Consider the following 22,130-nt stretch of genomic DNA (forward strand, 5'->3'; position numbering starts at 1 on the left):
TAGTAATTGTAAATTTAGCTTTCACTGCATTTCTCAGAGAATATGAATTTTTTTTTTTTTTTTTTTTTTTTTGAGACAGAGTCTCGCTTTGTTGCCCGGGCTAGAGTGAGTGCCGTGGCGTCAGCCTAGCTCACAGCAACCTCAAACTCCTGGGCTCGAGTGATCCTTCTGCCTCAGCCTCCCGGGTAGCTGGGACTACAGGCATGCGCCACCATGCCCAGCTAATTTTTTTATATATATATATATATCAGTTGGCCAATTAATTTCTTTCTATTTATAGTAGAGACGGGGTCTCGCTCAGGCTGGTTTTGAACTCCTGACCTTGAGCAATCCGCCTGCCTCGGCCTCCCAAGAGCTAGGATTACAGGCGTGAGCCACAGCGCCCGGCCTGAGAATATGAATTTTATGTATCTGTTACCTGAACCAATTTAGAAACTACTCATCTATGGAACTTAGCAGTAACTGAACTTGTTTTAGAGGTATAAAGGGGGATAGAGGGAAGGAAGGTAGTGGAGGATGTTGAAAAGGAAGTGAGGGATAGATTTTTAATTTAACTGTGGGTGTTCAGAAGAGTGCTAATAACTGCTACCAGAAGTAAGGAGATAGCAGTAGAAACTGATTTATGGGAGGGGAAGGTGAAATTTGGGATGGATTAGATTTGAAACACAGAGAAGATATCCATGTGATTCTGTTTAGGATGTAGTTATAAATTTGAGATGAGTTTGGAAGAGATTCAGGCTGAAGATAAAGTTTGAAAGAGAGGTAGATCTGAAACTTTGAAAATTGGTGAAAGTAGATAATATGCCTAAGGACAGAACTTTTTGAAAGTACCTATCTATTCTTTGTTAAGGGGAGTCTGAGGGAAAGAAAAACAATCAGATCTGTTGTGGGAAATGCAATACAGTATAGTGTTATGCAAGATGAGGAAGAGTTTCACAATGTGCAGTGCTGAAAAATTTAGAGAAATCTAAATGCTTAAAAATGTTGTTATATTTGGGTTAATGATTCAGAGGTGAACATACCTTTAGAGAAAGCAGTTTTTATAGAGTGGTCAAGGAAGAAGCTATGTTGTATAATGTTTCCAATATTCCCACTTTCAGTGCCAAGTTCTTGGTTGTCCTTTTAGCTGAAACTATATGTTGAGTCAATGTCTTCATCGAGTAATCTATAATAATTTAAAATTCCAGTCCTAGGGAGCCTAGAATTTATCTTCTATAAATGTAGTTGTAATATTCTTTTCTTTAAATATGTTACTTTAAATGGTTTTAAGTCAAAGCTTACCCAGGTGCTGATATCATTTCCTCAAGTGCACTGAAATGACTTTCTTTAAAATGCCATCAGCAAACATACTTCTTAAATCCCTCACCCACAGGACTTATATTTATTATAATTGGCATTACAGAGGGATGAATAATGAATTCTCTGTCATTGCCAATTCTTCTTTTACACTAAGTATAGTGATACTTTAAATAAGGGCTACTTTTTAAATAAAAATCCTGTAGAAAGCTCTATGGAGTATTTGGGCCACGTGCTTATGCAGTTTCTAGGCTGAGAACCAGACAATAGCCATTTTTGTTTTCGTCTGCAAAAATGGTGGTAAAGGTATAAAAGACGAATTTATTCTAGGTAGTAATGATTATAATCATAAAAACTGCAACTGTTATTTATATTTTATGGACTAATTTCTATGTGTATATGTATGTGTGTTTATATATATATATTTTTCTCCTAATCTTCACAATGACCTTAGATATAGATGTCATTATTACCATTTTATAAATGAGAGAACTATGACTCAGAATACTATAAATAAATTGTCTATGCTTCTTCAGTAAATAAAAACAGAGCTAGGATTTAAATCCAACTTTTTTCATAGATTATGTTTTTTACATGGTCTGTGTAGTTTTATGATATATTTGAAATTTTAGCTGTAATATCTTTGGCAACTACTCACCCCAGTTTGGGAGCTCAGAGCCTCATTACTTTCTTCTTCTTTTCTACCAACTCTAGAAGAATAGATCACTACTCTTCATTTGCTTAAATAACCATATTGCCATATGCCATTGTTGATTAAGACAGGCATTGTTCTTTATGTTTAATACTATTATATATATTTAATCTTCACATCAACCTGATGAGAATTAGGCATATTTTCCTCCAACATTTTATTATGAAACTCATATACCCACTACCTAGACTTGGACATTAACATTTTACTATATATATTTTATTACATACCTATCCATTTCTCTATGCCTTATCAATTCAGCTGAACTTTTGATACATTTGAAAGTAAATTAGGGACATCAGTCAGCACACCTACCCCCAAATACTTGAGCGTGTATATTATTAACTAGAATTCAATATTTATGTATGTTTTTTTTCTTTTGATGTAAAATCTATATTAAGTGAAATGCACAAATCTTAAAAGTACATTTTCTAAGTTTTGATAAATGTGTATACCTATGTAACCCAAATCCCTATCAAGATATAAAACATTACTATTGGTAGGTGCCTCTTTTTATTCTCATTTTTTAGATGAGGAGAAACTGAAGCATAGAGAGGCTAAATAATCTGCCTAAGGTTACACTGCTAATATGTGGCAGAGCTGGAATTCAAACTCAGGCAGACTAGCTGCAGGGTCTGTGCTCCTAACCACAACACCATACTGCCTGTAGGTTATCTTCACATGTTCAGGTATCCTTTTCTATTCATGTGTACAATGTAATGTTTATTTATAACATAAGTATGTAGACATAGAGCCAGGTAACACTGGGTTTAATGAGAGTAGAAATGCTGCTCTAGAAATGCATACGTTTCTCACAAGAGGTGTATGGCAGGAGAAATTAAGAGGGATGCATAATATGATTGAGAAATTCCTGTCATCGAAGTACTAGGGTGAATCTCTATGTAATACCTGTCTTAACTGGCTTCCTGTTAAGCCAGTTAATGTTAATGTTTCCACACATACTGGTGAAGTGATAGTGACTTTCCTAATGATGACACTGAGGTTCAGGAAAATCCTAAAGTGCCACTTGAGCAATTAAGGGTAAATTATGTTCAGTATAGTTTTGTGTGAAGCATTTTTTGCTCTATTATAATTAATAGAAAATTGATCATCTATATGCTGTATATATAGTACCGTTCATTCTTGATACCGCAGACTCCAAAATAATAGAATTGATCAATATGGGATTTACAAAGTTATGAAATTTGTAAAGTTTTTAATAAAGAAACTGAATGGAATTCTTTGAGCTTTCCAAATAAATTGCATTAAAATGTAAGGATCGGAACAGATCACATTAAATTTCTTTTTTTCTGGTTTGCAACATTTATGTGGACCATCCTGATGTAAAGTTTCTTTCCTGCATTGTGTTCATACCATATATCATACCTTAAAAGTTGACCAGTATTCTTTGTTAACCACTGAAATGATAAAAAGGCACCCCTCATGTAATTTTTAAAAAATCCTAGGTATTGCTCAAAAAGCAATTAAAAAAACCAAAAAGCACATAGTTAACAAAACGTAGCCAGTCACTAGAGGGCAGAGCAGTACTGTACTTTATGCCTTATTTGAAAATTTCTGTCTTAAAAATTGCTGAACATGATGGAAAATACATTGATGCACAGTTAAATGGGAATTTCTTTGTGTTCTTATTGTCTTGTTTTAGTGTGAAATCCAATAACATGCTTAAACTTGTATCAAAGGAGCTTTTCTGGCAATTACATTGATTGCTTCCAAAAGGGCATGGTTATTTAGAAGAGTATAAGTATCCCTCAAGAGAAATACTAATGCTTTTAAAGAACAGTACATTAAATAATTTCTACTCTATAGAGTATCCTGAAATTGGATTGCAGTGTAGACTTTAGGTGAGACATTATGAGAGCACAAGTAAATGAGACCAATTCTTTATTAGTACTTAGCTCTAAGAATTCATTGAAATGTGGAACATCCATTCATCTTTCTGGTCAGCTGAAATGTGTTGAATCATTAAGAATTTGAAATTACAAAGTTGTAGAAACAAATTAACTAACTCTAGCTCCTTTTTTAAATGTTAAAATTTTGTCAAGTGACTGTTCGCTTAATTTCATTTCTGTCCTAAAGTTTCTATTATTCTGATGTTTTCATTGTGATTTATTTTTTCGAATGTATTTTTAAATATCCTAGGGAAACCTGAGTAATTCAGTGTGCCATGAGGTAGAAAAGTTTTATCCTGAATTACATATAGTTTGAATTTTATTTTATAAAAACAGTTCGGATTTATATAATATTCATTTCTAATAGGAACAACATAAGTTATTGGAAAAAGCACTGGATTTTGGAATTGAAAGATTTGGGAAATTGATTATCATTTACTTGTTAGTGACCTTGGGCAAGTTACATTACCTCTCTGACTTCCATTTTTTAAATTGTAAAAAATATTTCCTTACTTACAACTGGGTTGTTTAGAGAACTGTGTGGGATATCATAGATGAAAACTTGTGAAGATGTATTTTAATGGATTGAGATATAAGCTTAGAAAAATCTTAGCAGTAACTTTGGAATGGTTGATTATATCATAAATTTAGTAGTGTGAAGGCACCTATTTTATGAGTAAATAGTACTAAAAATGTGGTTTCAAAACCAAAACCCAAGTTTAGATTGCCAACTTCCTCCCTGTCTCTGAGTTTCTCTGCCTGCTTAATCTATTAACTTCTGATTCTTTTACTCCTTTCAACTCTTTCTGTCCTCTGTTTATTTCTATGTTTCCTCTCTCTGTGTTTCTCCTGACTGTCTCTGGTCTCTCTCTGTGTTTTTCTTGTCCCAGGCACCCTCAGGAAGACCCCAAGCCTCTAGCGGTACCTGGTATCATCTCCAGCATGTTATAGATGTGGAGGATTCACTGGGATACTGAGAAATACCAGAAGCGAATTGTTCCACTGTAGTAAGTCAATCAGCATTTATTAAGTGCCTACTGTTCTCAGAGCACAGTTGGTGATGACTTTGGGGGAAGAAGAATGAGTTAGGGCACAGGGCAGAAGAAATAAATCTGTAAACTCAGTGGTTCTTGCAGGCTGGACACACATGCAAATGAGAACAACAGCAACAAATTAAAAAGCCAATAAATAATTATATGAATGAGTTGTGTTGTATGTGTACTGAAGGGGCTCCAGGGTTAATGGCGTGGATAAAGCCAGGTGGTATTAATCAAGTTTCTTGTATGAGTTTAAAATTAGGGTTTGAAATATGGTTGGAAGGCAGATGAGGAAAGAGAGGGTGGAAGTGAGTAATTTCTGCGGGGCTTGGCAAGCCTGTTCACTTGCCTGTGAGTGGATCCCTGAAGGGGGAGGGAGCGAAAAGATTGCTGAGTGTCAGCCCACCAACTCCTAACTTCTCTTAAACTTCCAGTCTTAGAGAAATTTAGGTTATGAAAAGAAGTACAGCCAAGTTGAGAATTTCCATAAACATAATTGGTATCTGTTGCCAGTTTTAGAATTTATAGAGTTTATGTGTAATTATGATTATAGAAAGTAATAAAGAAGTACTGTGACATAAAATTAATAGAAACTATTAGACCATGATTCAGGGTTGCATTTTAAATGTTGAGATGAATTAAAATAGTAAACCGCAGTATAGCAAGTCTTTTATTTTCGTGTTAGAAATTTATTTTTGCTCTTGTGTTTTAGATAGTAGATGTACCAAGGTTTTCAGATTTGGATATCAGAGTTGGATATGGTTTGAATCCCAGTTCTGCTGGCTATGTAACTTTGGGCAATATACTTAATAGCACTGAATCTCAGTTTCCTTATGTGTAAACTAAGGATGAAAATATTTCCCTCAAAGAGTAGTGTGAATTAAAAAAGAGAATTTTGTAAAGTCCTGAGTATATGGCTAGGTACTTGTTACTTGCAGATTCTTAAAAATACCTTTTAAATAGTTAAATGTAGTGTAATTTTTGAGAGCTTTCTTAAAGAATAAGTGTTTCTCTACAGTATTTAGAATAAGCTGTGTATATGAGAATATTTATAACATGTAGAGAAGGTACGAAGAATAGCATTAACATGAGTAACTGAGTACCTACCACTAGCCTAGGATATAGAACATTACCAGTAGCTTCGTAATAATAGTCCTCTCTGTGTCTTGCCCATATTTCATCACCTTTCTTTACCTCCCACCACAGTCCAGACAATCCTGAATGTTGAACTTATTCTTTCCATGTTTTTCTTTATAGTTTTTTACATATTTATGTACCCACTATATTAAGTTTTGCTTGTTTTTGAATTTTATATAAATACCATATTTGTTTTCTTCTGTTTTTCCTGCTCAACATATTTGTGAGTCATCCTTGCTATACTTGTAATTCATTTATGATCATAGATATCTAATATTTCATTGCATAAAAATATCACTACTTTCTTTTGACGGCAACTTAGGCTATTACATTTTTTATGTTATTGGAAATAAGTCTGCAGGGGAAAAATTATTAAGAGTCCTATATATGCCCTCCTTATGTATATGTTATTTCTCTAGGATGTATGTTCAGGAGTAGAACTGCTAGGTCAAAGGATATGCCCAACTCCAAACTCCACAATATAACGCCAAGTGAATTTCATAGAACTTGTTGCATTTTATACTCCTAGTAACAGAATGTAAGTATTCTTTCTAACTGTAGTAATTCTTGAAAATTATTAGATTTTTAATATATTCACCATATCTTTAAGAATGGTCCTCTGTGTGACTGTTACTGTATCTGGGCAGAAGTTTAAGAAGGGAAAGAGTTTTTTTAAGTTGCTTATAACACCATCTTAACAAAAACCCTGATGACCCTCATTTTTTTAAAGTTAGTTTTATTCATTACAGCAGCTGTTTTTATTTCTGTATGCTTTCCAATTGTCACTCACCCCTTTTTCAAATCCATTTAAGTCTAGATATCCTGAAATAGTTAGGTATGTTTTTGCTCACTAAGTTTTTTTCTTCCAGAAAACCATATCATACTAATATAATGTTCTCTTACGATAAATGAATATTGTCAGCTGTTCCTGACTTCTAAAGACAGTTTGTGCAGAAAAACGTACATGTTCTTTACTGATTTCTTTTTCCCTTAATTCGAGTTGAGATAGAGAAAGAGTGACCCACAGAGGACTGTTTGCAAGCTGCAATGATTTGATCTCTCCATGTTTTGTTCTGCATTGCAAAAGTTCCAAAAGCTTGAGTAAATGATTCAAGTTATATTTGCCACATTTTCTCCTTTTCTGTCCTTCACTCACCTTTATTTTCTTAGCCAATGATTCTTTTGGTATCTGATTATACCTGAACATCCTGTTCTTCTCTTAATATTAAAAATGTCTCCTAACCTCATAATATGGATACTTGGTGGTTCATAATTTGAATTGATTGATCTCAATATTTTTCCTTCTGTCAAGCTTGTTGTCACTAATACATCTATTTTCTGAGGTTTTCCAGGGACATATACCAGAATCTAGCCTATTGCCTGATACCTACCATTCAGTAGATGTTTATTGAACGTAGAAAAGAAAGCTTGTAAATGCAATAAGCACTGAAATGCCTTACTCACACCCAGTGACAATAATTTCCCTAAAAGCACTAGGCAAAAATAATGAGTACTGTGAATAACTCTGCTAGTAAGTAGCTTTTTTGACTGCTAGTAAGCAAGTCATTTCTTCTTGAACTTCAGTCTGCTTTTTTGAAAAATGAGAGTGATACACCAGTGATCTATAAGATTCCTTTTGATTCCAACATTTTGTATTCTTTCTTCTAATTAAAATGAAGAATACTTTCTCATTATGTCTCTGGGTACCAGTACCAGAGCCCAAATCTATCTACCTTCCCACGCTTTAGGCCCACAATTGGTCACAGAGACCTGACAGTTATTGTCTCTCATAACCCCAGCAAGTAGGGCATATGTCAAACTTCCGTTCCTCCCTTTGTTATTTAGGGTTGATTTGTTCAAGAGAAAGAATACATTTATCTTTCTTTGAGGAAGTATAATAAATGCCTCTAGTTTCCCAATTTCATTCATCAGTCATTGTTCAGTGCAAAAGCTTCATTCCTGCCCTCTTGCTCCTCCTCCTCTTCCCCCAACCACAGTGCCCTACCACTGTGACCAGGGCAACTCGCTCTATCCTTTGTTACTTGCTCTACAGTTTAACCTCATGTCTTTTCTCACACTCCAGTTACCATCTTTAAGTCATTATTGGTTTTTTCCTGTTGGGCCTTTCCTTGGAGTCAGTGAGTCTGTTTTCTTCTGATGCTGGGGGCAAGTTGTTCCTTTCTTTCTGCTGTGGTTCCTCTACTACAGACACCTTGACCCCAGGTAAATGGTGAGGGCTTGACTTCTTTTCCTTGCTGCCTTCATTCAGTCTTTCCATCGCTATTGCAGAGACTCCCATTCTAACCTAAGACGGATTAGTGCTAAACCACTTTTTACTGGAGTCTTCAGATTCTCATGTGACTAGTGTTTTCTAAACGTGCTACTTGTCCTGGATCCATTTTGTGAGTGCCTCTGAACTCCGCAGCAAAGGCAAAAGGTGCCAGAGATCAGGCTACACAGGGCAGGGGACACAGCTTCCTCTTAACTCTGTAAACACGGCTTAATCACTGCTAAGGGTCCTGGCTAGAGAGTTATGTGTTTGACCTTTAATAACCAAGGCCAAGTATAGGCTCTTTCTGACCCTCATGAAGGGACACAAAATAATCTAATCTCATGATGTTATGGATCTGCTTTATGAAAATTCCCTGTAAATCTGGCAAGTTTTAGACTAAGAAGAGAATAAGGCAAGAATTTTGCAACTGAAAAAATGAAAAAGGAGAAACTTCTTTAATGAAGGATTTATTTTTAGTAACATTAACTTAATTCTTAATCAAATTTGGAATTTTAAAAATATTTTCATTTTTTAATGTTAAATTACTTATTATTGAAAGCCTACTTGTTAACTTCCCACCCCTATTCTCTGTACACATAAAACACCGAAGATCCACTGGGCTCTACAGTCACGAGAAACAAGAAGCCAGACTGTCTGTGATAATTCACCTCTCCTGCTTACTTGACAAAACTCTAAGAAAACATATTATGCCAAGTGTTCAGTTCTCTAGAGAAGCAGTTAAGACCATCCTATCTCAAGAAGAACAGATTACTTTTTGTTCCACAGGAATTCAAGGAAAGAAACATCCTTTTATGCTTAGGAAGGGAAAAATGGGAGAAATTACCTGACATGAAAATTTTGCTGATAAGAGAATGCTCACTCTAACCATTATTATATTGTACCTTTGATTAATGTAAAAGGTCTGACCTGAGTATTCACATTAATGTTTTAAATTATCGGTGATAAAAGTTTCTTTTATAGAATTAATTCACTTAGTATTTTATTAATTTAGACAGGCTTAAAAGTGCTACATAAAACCTACAATGCTCATTTAGTATTCTTATTTTAATTTAATGTCTTCTGAGAGAGAACTATATATTTACTAATGATTTAAGTTGTACTAAATATTAAAAATAAACTTTAGTATTAGTAAATTGGACCATCCTTAAATATGGTAGAAAAGTTTATAAATATATAAACATGTGCTATAAAATATTTTTTATGAGGAGGCTAGGAAGTACATTTATGACATATTCTACATTGAATGGGCTTAATTTGGAAAAAGTTTTTAAAATGCTAAATTAATAAATTTTGAGCTACATATTTAATTTATATTCCTAGTTTGTATCTGTTACACAGCAAAGTTGGTAACAAATATTTTACATAAAGTTGAGCTTTATGTAATTATTCAAGGAAGTATACCAAAACAGATTTATCTATATTATTAAAAAGCATTTTATTAAAATAGTTCTGAATAGCTTCATTCAAATTTAGGTGTTGCAGGAATAACAATATTCATTTTGTCTGGGAGTTTGTATTTAAATAAAAAACCAGTTAAATGTTCAAATGGGTCTGTAATTTTGGTGAAAAAGAAGTGAACAATGAATCAGTTTTTCTGAAGTTAATTTCCTAGTATATTACCTAATTCATTATCTTAACTGGAAAATCTACACTTCTAAAAGGCTGACTAGGTTATAATAAATCTGAAAAATAAATCAGTGTTTTTTGAAGAAACAATAGAACAGAAAGGAGAGCAGCTGCACTTTAATACTGATATTTGTTTTGAGGAATATTGAGATCTTTATAGGAAGCTTACCTAGATATCATTATCTTTATCTTTAGATATCATTATCAGCCCTTAGATTAAGGTCTGTTTTGAACTTAGAGGACTCTTGGCTGCTGTTTTCATCCATTTGTAATTATTTGCTATTATTATTTAACCTTTACATACCACCTATAGATGTGTGCTTATTATAACTAGGTAGATAGCAATGTTGCTTCTGTGAGCCTAGAGGTGCCCAGTAAACACAAGGTTTGCATTGTCATCACTTAGTAACCTGCTAGCTGCTAAGAACCCCCCTGGACCTAGGGAAGGTGGTGCTCTGGAACTATCAGAATTTCTAGGTCTCATTGCCAAGGCAGGGATGGCCCTGATTTTCACTGAATGGAGTCGTACAGTCAGTCGTTCTTTTGGGATTAAAACTCATCAAGACAGCCTTTTTTCTGCTTTTATTGGGGCTTAATCAAGGATCGATTTGAGTATCTTCCCTTTTCTTTCAAACTTTAAAAAAATGCACCAGACTTCTGTTGATTTGTTTGAAATTATTTAAATCACTTCCAAGACAGTTTTCCTCTTGTATTTTTTGTACTCTTATTTTTTGTACTTGGTAAGGTTGTGAAATCATGATGGGATTGTGTTCTCCTCTTTCTTCCTTTATGCTTTTGTGGGGACTTCAAAGAAGAATAATGAACATCTACCCTTCCCCACCCCCTCTCCCACATGCAGAGGTTACAGTTGTGGAAAGGATAAACCATGGACAATTTTAATTCAAGGATTTAAATCTATGATCATCAATGGGGACTTTGTGTTTAAAACTCATCTATAGTTAAGAAACTACTACTGATGATGATGATGATGATGATGATGATGAGGCGGCTGTGTCACGAGTAGAGGTAAGAGGCTAGGAGTCACAGATTTGAAATTATCAATTGAGACAATATTGGAAGAGGGTTACAAGGTACTTTATGGCTCATGCTGTAGAGAATTAAGAAATTTTGAGGAAGGAGAAGTTATTTTGCCTAAGATCATATTTGATGTGAATGGAGAAGAAGAGAAAAAGGTCATGTTAGATAAGGAATCTCTGGGCAAGCGGTAGAAGCTAAAAACCACTCGTATGCAGGAAGCTGGGCCTTCAATAAATCTTCTGGGGTTCAGAGCTAGGTTTGAGCATGTGGCTGGGGAATGAGGCAGGAGGGGGCACAAAAATGTTGTGAAATACCAATCTAAGTAAATGGTTATTGAATGGTTTGAATTCAGGGAGTGAAAGGCTCGAAGTATGAAGTATGATAGTAAATAAATGTGACAAAGATTAGTTTGGAATGGAGATTATCATTTAGAAGCTACTGTAATCATCTTTTGGGCTGAAGTGGTACCAAAGGATTTGAAGAAGTAAGGAAATATGCATTTTTAAAAGTAAGTATTTAAGGCAGCATATATGGGGCACTCTAAAAGAGATTTTCCCACATTTATGATGTTTTCATTCTCACCATCCCATAAAGTAGATACTAGCCTACTTTCATAGATAAATGAATGGAGGCCCTCAGATTAGATAGCTAGTAGTGGTCAAAATTCATAGCCATGCCTGACTGCCAAGACCAAGCCTTTCCACATTCCTGTTCTGACTCATGAAGTATGGAAATGTAGTATAGATGGAACGTTTTATGTCTTATTTGTTTGGCATATATATATATATATATAGTAATATATATTACTTTAATATAATATATTTATATATTAATAATTCCTAAGAAAGTAATATATATTACTATATATATAAAGTAATATATATAGTAATATATAAAGTATTATATATACTTTATATATAGTATATATATTATATATAGTATACATATAGTATATATATTATATATAGTATATATATTATATATAGTATACATATAGTATATATATATTATATATACTATATATATAGTATATATAGTAATATATAAAGTAATATATATTTATATAAAATAATATATATTACTTTATATATAGTAATATATGTATATATTACTATATATGTATATATTACTATATATATAATAACATATATATATATTACTTTCTTAGGAATTATTAAATGGATCCAGATTAGGATTATATTCATATACATTCTTATATACACACTTGCTTGTATATCATATACCTGAATTTGACTCAGATGTTATGTATTAGAATTAGCTAATTATACTTAACTATTTCTTAATCATAGCATTTGAGAAAATGCTCTTTTCTAATAATTTAGAGAAGTATCAGTTAGCAAAATAGGCAACTAATATATTTCATATTGATTTACATATAGTAAGAAATCATATTTTCCACCAAGTAGTATTAGTGTATAAGAAATGAAATTAATATCTTAGTTATCAAGAATAAAAATTGTGAGGTTTGTTAAAAGCTACAAAATTATTGCTAGATAGAAGGAAGAAGTTCTAGTGTTTTGTTTCACTATAGGATGACTGTAGTTAATAATATATAGTTTCAAATAGCTAGGAGGTTATTTAATGTTCCCAACACAAATGATAAATGTTTGAGATAATATGCTAATCACCTTGATCTGATCACTATACATTATACAGATAGAAATATCATTATGTACCACATAAATATGTATAATTATTATATTCAATTAAAAAAAGTATAAAAAATGTGTAATAAACTGGAATGTTTAGGAAGGAAGCATTTTGGTTAATTTTCTTATTCATTGAAAGTTAGCTAGAGACTTTTTTATTTTAATATTTGCATTGTAAATGCAAAAATGTTTAGTATACTTGATTGAATTAATAATAAATAGTAGAGGGAAGCTTATTTTTTAATGGGAGGATCACTTTAGTGATTAATGGTTATTATACAGTTTTAAAAATATATACCACATAGAAGGAATTGGAGATCTGAAGAAGTAGGTACCATCACCCAATGAATTGCCCGCTGCCAACACCATACATTTCCACCTCCCACCTTTCCACTCTCTGTACAAGACATTCTTTGGAGGTTATTTATTTTTTTAATTTGTGTCAGCTTTTTATAATTTGTCACTTTTTCCTAAAAGCAATTTTTCAAAAAACGGGGTTAATTGAAGAATATCTGTTAGTTGTATTCTTAGATTTATGTGTATAGTTCAGGTTGCTGTTTGATCCTTAAATGTGTTAAATGGCTGCTTTTCTGTAAAACATAGTCTTTTGATTTTGGGGGGGGGATCCTAATTTTTTTCTTTGTACAACCTGTATTTCCTTCAGCAAAAATAGTTTTAGGTTATAAACAAGAAGCAGCTGTCTGAAATATGTTCATTGACTCAGCTGAGTGCCTGCAGTTGCCCAACAAAAGTTATTTGATTTGGGGTAGTGTAAAGAAATCAAAATAAGCATTCAGATTAGATTTTGGCTGCTGTAATAAGCTTCTGTCTGTAACTTGAAGTTTTGAAATCCACATGTAGTGTATTTTTATGTTGAAATTTGGAGAGATTTAAGCCTAAACACCATTGAGACTGTTAATAAGAGAGCTTAAATGATAGAGCTCAGTATGTCTTTTGAATTATTTTTTTGATCCTCAGAGGAAAACATTGAATCTTCATCTCAAGATTGACCTGACAAGGGATACATCTCAATATTATTCACAAGATGATAAAAAAATTGCAATTTTATGTGTATTATTTGGTGAAAAGTGATGAATGCTTTAGTTCACTGAAGAAAATCAATTCAAAGAATGAAATGGATAAGGCCAGAAGCATATTGAAAAAGATGTCCCAAAAGACTTTTAGGAACTGTAAAATTGAGTGCAGCAGAATAAAACTATTCACACATTTTATTAGACCCATGTAGGACTGCAAACGGATTGCCTCCTTGAGACACTGTTGCTCTAAATATTTAGGAAGCAAAGAGTGTTCATAAGTCTCCGGCATAACTAAATATTCACAACAGAATAGTGTGTTAAATATCACATGAAGAAATGTAGGTTAATTTTAAGATTCTGTTTTCCAAGATCCTTTTCTTCTTGAAAATCTTATGTATTCAAAGTCTTTACTTGTGATTCTTTATCTCTGATAGCTACAGAAAGATGAGCATAGTTTGGAAAAGTACTAAACAACAAATCGTGACCAATGATAAAACTCATTTTTGAAGTTTAGAAATCCACTTGTGATGTGTATTATATTTTTATGTTGAAATTTGGAGGCAATTAGAAATGCTACCTTCTGTTTGATGGCTTTGAGAAGGGGTATAATCTCATGTCTGGACTGTTGAATTGAGAATTCGAGCAGATGCCTTACAGTCACTTGTGTGAGACCTCAAGCATCTCTTCACCTTAGCTCCCCAAATGTAAAATAAGTACATTCGTTATTTTACATATTCATATATAACTCTTAGCACAGGTTATTTGAAAGATTGTTCTTATCTTCAAATCACAATCTGAAAAATAGTTATTAAGAGGATTCGATCTATTAAAAAAGGTTCTAGCTACGTTATAGACATGATACAAAGTGATATTTTAAGTTAATGTGGATCTAGGATAATACGACTGCAGTTTTCTTTTCTTTTTTTTAATTATTATAAATTTTCTTTTTTCTTTTTTTTATTTCTGTTCACAACTGTCTATGTGCTTGGGAATGACTGCAGTTTTCAACCATAAGGTGAATGTGGCATTTCATGAAAAGAACCTATGTTGAAAACATTTTGTAGTCCAGGTAGAAACTGCATTGAAAATATATATATTTGAAACTGTGTTGTGCTGTACTGTAACCAGTTTCTCTTAGGAGGTAACATCTTCTAGGTATAGAAGTTCAAGTCAGGATGATAAAAGAAAGCAGCTGGAATAGAAGAAGCATATTAATCTATAGTATATTTTTATTAAGTGTTATAGACTGTTCTCCAGGAAAATATTAGGATTTTATGATAAATTTTCTCACAGTTCTAAATTCCATTTTAGTTCTCATGTATGATTTTGCCCTTTTTTTCAAGGTGCCTAGACAGCAGTGGATGCTCAGTGCATTTACTTTGAATGCTGAATGACTGTTGGTCATTTTAAATTCACTTAAGTGAATTTAATGATGTGAATTTTAATGAAGTAAGATTTTTATACTTTGTGAAAAGTGTCAATGATTCATTTAAAAATATTAAAGTTCAGTTGCCTTCAGAATCATTACTTAGTATTTCTCCATGATGAATGAAAATGAAAAATTAGCCTCGTGAATGACTTTTTATTAGCCCCAACCCTTTCACCTTGAACAATTTCTGGGACCTTGAGCAACTTTCTTCATTTTGACTTGAATTTCTTCTTCTTTTAGGGAGGAAGTTAAGTTGGATAATTGTTAAAGTTTGTTCTAACTCTATAATTTTGTGATTTCTGAATGAAGAATAAAGTAGGAGTTCAAAATGAGTAGACGATTATTCCTGAATCAAGTTAGATGAGGTTAATAAGAAAAAGAGTTTCACATTAAGTTTTAGCAGTCTTGGGATGAGGAAGAAAAGAGAACAAGTGGTAGAGAAAACATTCCTTATATTAATAGCAGAAATAGTGGGAGGAATTGTACAGTAGCAAAACTGCGTATGGGCTGTAATGACAGTAAGATTTATTTGATTAGGGCATAGTTTTTCTTGGAGTATGATGGTGAGTTTTCCTAATCTGGATATAAAAGCTCAACAATTTCCAATAAAATGGCCATTTGAATCTGTTTTAAATAATGTTTTATTCTACATTTTTTTAAACCTCAGCATTATTGCTTCGATACCTACCTACCCCTTCCCAAAAAACTCCACAGGAATCATCTTGTTTCCTTTTTAACAGTTGTGTAGTTTATTCACAGAATTCAGAGCAATAGGCAAAAGTATATTCTTAGACTGTTAAAAAATGAAAATAATACTTATTAAAAGTGTGTTTCCTTTTTGAAGTTCTCCTTTTTATAAATTGATCTTTATAAGAGACAGTAAGTTAGTAAGGCCCATTTCCAACTTTTTTGTAGAAATTTCTCATATTGTGATTAACATTTGTCTACTATAAACTCTTTAGAAAGTTAGTATAACATACCGCATGTAGAATTATTTTAAAATGAAGAAGCCTATTTGTTAGAAATACATTTCTTAATGTGTAAACATGCGCCTTTTTGATGTTTGGAAGTTTCTTTTCATGTAAAAGACTCAGAACAATTTGTATAAAAAAGGAGCTGTCTCAAGTGACAGTCTTCAAGTATTTCATTTATGTTAGTGGACAGACATGAACTGTTCCTTACAGAGTGGCATGAACACAAAATGTAAAGTTAATCATGTTCTTATAGGAAAAAAAAAAGCATTCAAACTTACATATGCTGTAATTTGACCCAATCCATTCAATAATACTTATGATGATAAATTTTTCAAGGGAAAAGAGTCTATAGATAAATCATCTGTAATCCCCTAAAAGTTGGAAATAACTGTCAGGGGAGCCTTATAATGAGACATTCACATGTAAATATCTTTGAAAATTCTCTATGTAACTAGTATTAAAAACATTGCCTGTAGATTCTACTTGATTCTTTTAATAAGTGCCAGTAACAGCTTTTGATCCAAAAAGGTGCTTCTGAATGTTCTAACACACACATCATGTAATTCCTAAGTCATTGTCGCACTACCCTTTTAATTTTTCACAGATTATTCCAAGCATTTAATAGTAACAAAAATATCTCCTTTGCGTCAATTTTAAACTTTTATATCACTTTGAAAAGTTTTGGACTGGAAAGCTTTGCACTAGCAATGACTTTGGGGCCCTGGATATTTAGCCGGATGACTGATCCTAGTGTATCCCTGCCAAGTAAGGGGAAGACATTGAGGAGTGCGATGCATAGAATTGCTTTGACTCACCCTTTTCCTCTGGCAGCGGTTACAGCCTGGTGGCAGCAGTACCAAATCTGTGTACTTGCACGTTTGAAAGCTGCTTTTCTTAGGCTCCCACAGCAGTTTGTATAGAGTGGAAGCCAAACTAAGACGTCTACAGAGACTTTCTCAAAAGCAATTCACATATAATCTACAAAGAACCCCTTTTAGACTTAGTCCTATCGCTACACTCCTCAGACTTCTGTTAAAGCTTTTCCTAAGGAAGTAGTGTTAGAGAAAGGCCTGATAAGTTTTTCTGTGTTGAAATCTGTTGTAGAGTGTTTTAAAGAAATAACAGCCTTAGAGTAATTTAGAATTGGTGGGGCCATCTCCAGGGCCAGATGGAACCTGAGATTTAGAGGTGAGGATATATAGCCATGGCACGCTGCTGCTCACAGTCAGTATTTGACTCCAAGTTTTCAGATTTACATTTATGTATGTATTTACTATGTCAGAATATGGCCCTATAATTAGTAAGAAATAAATTGTAAAATAATAACTGAAAGGACATTTTAACATAGCTTAAGAGTTGAATAGAAGTGTCAACTGTCCCAAATCTGATAGGAAGATCCGTATAAAAGTTTTAGACTCTGGAGATTGGCATTGATTTAGAGCTGAAAGAATGGGTATTGTATCTGTACTTATTCTGTGAGATGATGAGAGGCAAAAGATGACAATTTTGAGGAAACTGAAAACTTTTCTTCTCAAATACTGAGGGTTAACCTCTGCACTCCTGTTTATTGGCCATCACTTTTTGATCGCCTGCTGAGGAAATGGTGCTCCCTCAGCTAAAGCAGGCTTAAGGATAGTGTTGCTGGGAAGCAGAAACAGCTCTTGGTACCTTCTTAGTGAACACCACAGATTCCCACTTTAATAATTGTTGAGTCTGTTATGTGGTCTGTCGGCCCTCTCATCAAAACCATTGATCTAGATTGCTCCACAGAAGCTACTCTGCCCTTTCCCACTGTGTTTTCTCTGATTGTAGAGGAACTCAGTTTTTTAACTCCCCTATTTGCTTTTCATGCACATCTAAGCAGCAATTCCTATATGGACCTTTCAGGTTAAAAATGAAACTATAATGCCTTAGGAAAATTTTAATGAAAACATCCTATTTCTATTTAGAGAAGAATAAAGAAGGCAGTGTGATGCAGTGGAAAGAATTCTGAATGTGTGGTCAGGATACCTGGTTCTTAACTCTGCCACTAATTGGTCCGGTGACTTTGAGCTAACCTTTGACACCCCTGGGTCTTGTTTTCCTCATCTCTAAACTGGGGGACAAGATGATCTCCAAGGGCTGAATTTGCAGTCCCTATCGATTCTATATTGAAAGGTTGCATTTTTAGAAGTATAGCTCCTTAAACAGAAATTATCCTATAAATTAAATATGATACCAGAAACAGCAGTAACAAATGCAAAATTTTCCTAAGGAAGCCAGTTATGACAAGCTGCAGACAACTCTTCAAAGTAAAACTTTTCCACTTTTAGTGAGTAGGGTGCTCTCCAAATAAATTGATAATTTCTGTTTTACAATGTGGGAATCTGAAAATATCTAGAAAATTAGAAGCTTTAAAAAGAATTTATAGAATCCGCCTCCAAAGGTGAAAAAAATCCAAAAACAACAAAACAAACATGGGGTCTATAACTTGAATAATTTAAGTAGATATGGATTTCATCAGATTAAGTCTAACTTTTATTTGAATTATCATAGAGTAATACTATAAGTAAATATTTGGTTGGATGTCTCAGTCTTCCATTTTGCTTGATATATATTTATGCTAAGTTATTGATTCTATTAATTTCATTTTTATTGATCATGCAGTGTGTTACTGCCACTGCTGATGATAAAGGGGGCCTTGGCAGCTGTGCACCTGCAGGGACATGGTACCACTTTCAAGGCTTTTCTGGAAACTGCTGATTTCTAAATATCAGATGTAGCTTATTTAGAACAAGTGAATTTGTTTTCATGTAGTGTAGAGCAGCAGTAACAGTAATTACTGTCCTGAGATAATAATGTTAATCTTTTATCATCATCTGAAGTGAATGCTAAAAACATGTTAAATTGAATTTCCTTTCTAACTTGTGTATTAGGCCATTATAGGTCCTGGACCACTTAAGAGATAATTGGACTGTTCCTTATTCTTTTTGTTGATGGCAGAGGTTCAATTTGAGATTTAAAATCAATATTACCAGAGTTGTGTGTGTGTATTTTAAAAATTATATGTTATTGTCCACCAGCTCAGACCAGTAATTGGCGAGGAAATACTGTAAAGGATAGCTATTTCCTCATGCAGAATAGCTTTTTAAAAGATCATTTCATCAGGATGTTAAGTGTAAGCAAGCAGAACTTTATAAAACATCCACTAGATGGCATCTTATAATTGTATTTGGAATTATCCTGCAGCATTCTTGACTACAGACGGTATAATTGGACCAGATTTTTTTTTTCCTCTGAAGGTTGGTTATTCATGAATCTGGACTCATATAAGCTTTAAAATAATCTTAAATTGAAAAGTTTTTTATCAGTCATTTTGTCATATTGCTTATTCATTATAGGGAGCATTTCTATAGTATCCCAGACGTGTTATTGAACATAGCATGGCATTGGGAACCTGTGTTAGTAAAATTGGGAAGCTTGCTTTCCTAACCATTTTAAATTGTTAATTTTATCAAAAATATGGGAAACATAGAAAAAAATTGGTCCTTTATTAGAATAGGCATTAATTTGAAAATAACCTCTGTCTCTGCCAGGTGTGTAGCACATTGTGTTTATAGCACAGATACAGATTATATTTTTGGTGTGATTCCAAGTTCTTTTACAGTTAAAGTTCTAAAAGCCACTGGACTGATCCCGTGGAAAAGTTCTTAGTGTTTGAGTTTATTTTTCAAATGCAGATGCTCCTCAATTAATAATGGGGCTACATCTTGATAAACCCATTGTAAGTCAAAAATACTTCATTGAAAATGCATTTAATAGGTGCAAAAATATAGATAGAATGAACAATATTTGATAGCACAACAAAGTGACTATAATCAACAGTAAGTTAAGGTATTCTTTAAAATAACTAAAAGAGTGAAATTGGAGTGTTCGTAAGACAAGGAAATGATAAATACCTGAGGTGATTGGATATGCCAGTTATCCCGATTTGATTAATATATAATTGTATGCCTATATCAAAACATCACATGTACCCTATAAATATATTAATATATAACTTATGTACCCATAATAATTAAAAATGCATTTTCTTTTTAAAAAAATGTTTTATTAATACATCTAACCTCCTGCACATCATAGCTTAGCCTAGCCTACCCTTAAATGTGCTCAGAACACTTTTTAGTACACTATTCTTTAAGTTACATGAGATATGTAACACCTGATTATAAAATAGGCTTTGGTCAAATGCTTTTGTCCAACTGTAAGCTGATGTAATTGTTCTGAGCATGTTTAAGGTAGGCCAGGCTAAGCTATAATGTTCAAGAAGTTAGTTGTATTAAATTACTTTTCGACCTACGATATTTTAAATTTACGTTGGGTGTATCAGGATGTAAGCCCACTGTAAGTCAAGGAACATCTGCATTAACAAGTTAACAATTTTATTCTTGTGGGTTTTTTTTTGTTGTTAATTTCAGAATATTAAGGGGGTACAGATGCTTTAGGTTACATGGATCACTTTTGTAATTCTTGAGTTCTGGCTATAGGTGTGCCCAACACCCAAATAGTGTTCATGGTTAGAAAAACAATCTTATTCTTAATAATGCATTCAAATTTATGAATGATTTGGTTAATCTCTGTTTAGCTTATTATTATTTTTAAAAGCTTGTTGTTTGTGGATGCTTACAGTGTATGCCAGCATATTCTTTTTCAATTTTTGAATTATTTGTATTTTAAGTTAAAGAAAAGATAGAAAATAAAATTACCAGTGATAAGAAAACTTCACCCATGATTCTATCATAGATGATGTAAACAATTTAGTGTTCATTCCATTTATTTTTTTGGTTTATATATATAAGCATATATTTATTATGTATTTTTATTAAAAAAAGAATTATACTCACATCACTCACATCCTATGCAACCTGTCCTTTTTTTCCCCCTTAAGTTTATCTTGAATGTCTTTTTATGTCAACAAATTATTTTCATGGACTCTTAGTCACTATAAATGGTTTCATTTTAACCAATATCTCAATATTTTAAGTTTAGTTATCCCCCTTCCATTTTTTTTGTTAAGTCTAATATTTTTGACGTGCAGAGGTATTCCTTTACTTATAATATTTAATATTTACTAATGAGAGCACTGGACTAAGGCAGCCTAGGTCAACCTAGCATAACATCTGGTTACAGTAAGTTCTTAATAATATTGAATGAATTTGTTACTCTTTTGTTACATGAGATGGTTAGTTAATTATAGTTTATTTTAAATTGATTTGAGTGTTTATATTTCATGATTAATCATAATAATAACACATAATATACCTTTATATATACTTCTTACTATATGTGAGACACTAGTTTTAATATATGTATATTTATTTTATATTTATATGAATCATTTTTATATATACTTTAAAAATACATACTCATAAGACACACTATTCTAAGCAGTGTGTGTGTATAAAAATTGGTTTAATCCTTACAGTGAAGTAAATACTATTATAATCCCTCTTTTTACACATGAGGATGCCAAGAATACAGAAAGGTTAGATTACTTGTCCGAGATCACATAGTGTACAAACAACTATCTGTCGTTGCAGGTTTATTAATTCAGGAAAAAACAAGAATATTCCATGCTGTTAATCTTTATGTGAAATTACATGAAAAACTAGGTATAAACAAAAGTGGAATTAAGCAAGATGGTTTGGGATTTCTTGTGGAGCCATATTTAAAGTCTTCATTAAAACAAAAAAGCCTAGAGATTTATGTGGTCACTTTAAAATGGCATCAATGCCATTAGTTTTCTTATTGAATGTGAAATTGCAAGTTGTAAAGTTCATAGTATAGATAATATAGATTACAATTACATTTGGCACAGTAAATGTCTTACTTTGACACAAATGATACATAATTTTTACTTCTATGGGATTTATATATAATAGTGATTTGATGTATATTACCCAAAATTCAGGCTCACAGAGGTTTCTGACCT

At 32.8% G+C, this 22,130-nt stretch overlaps 1 protein-coding gene across 9 annotated transcripts in view; it reads left to right on the forward strand.

Moving 5' to 3' along the window:
* Positions 1 to 22,130, forward strand: part of BBX (BBX high mobility group box domain containing) — a 266,154-nt gene that overhangs the window by 120,434 nt on the left and 123,590 nt on the right. Inside the window, exon 4 of one of the 9 annotated variants that reach the window (XM_012777182.3) lies at positions 4,809 to 4,925. The exons of the other annotated variants lie outside the window; for them this stretch is intronic. The gene's annotated coding sequence lies outside the window, so the exon portion shown is untranslated. The remainder of the gene's footprint in view (positions 1 to 4,808; positions 4,926 to 22,130) is intronic. 9 annotated transcript variants of the gene reach the window in all.

The sequence above is a fragment of the Microcebus murinus genome, chromosome 1 (genome assembly GCF_040939455.1).
Source record: "Microcebus murinus isolate Inina chromosome 1, M.murinus_Inina_mat1.0, whole genome shotgun sequence".
NCBI classification, from domain to species: Eukaryota; Metazoa; Chordata; class Mammalia; order Primates; family Cheirogaleidae; genus Microcebus; species Microcebus murinus.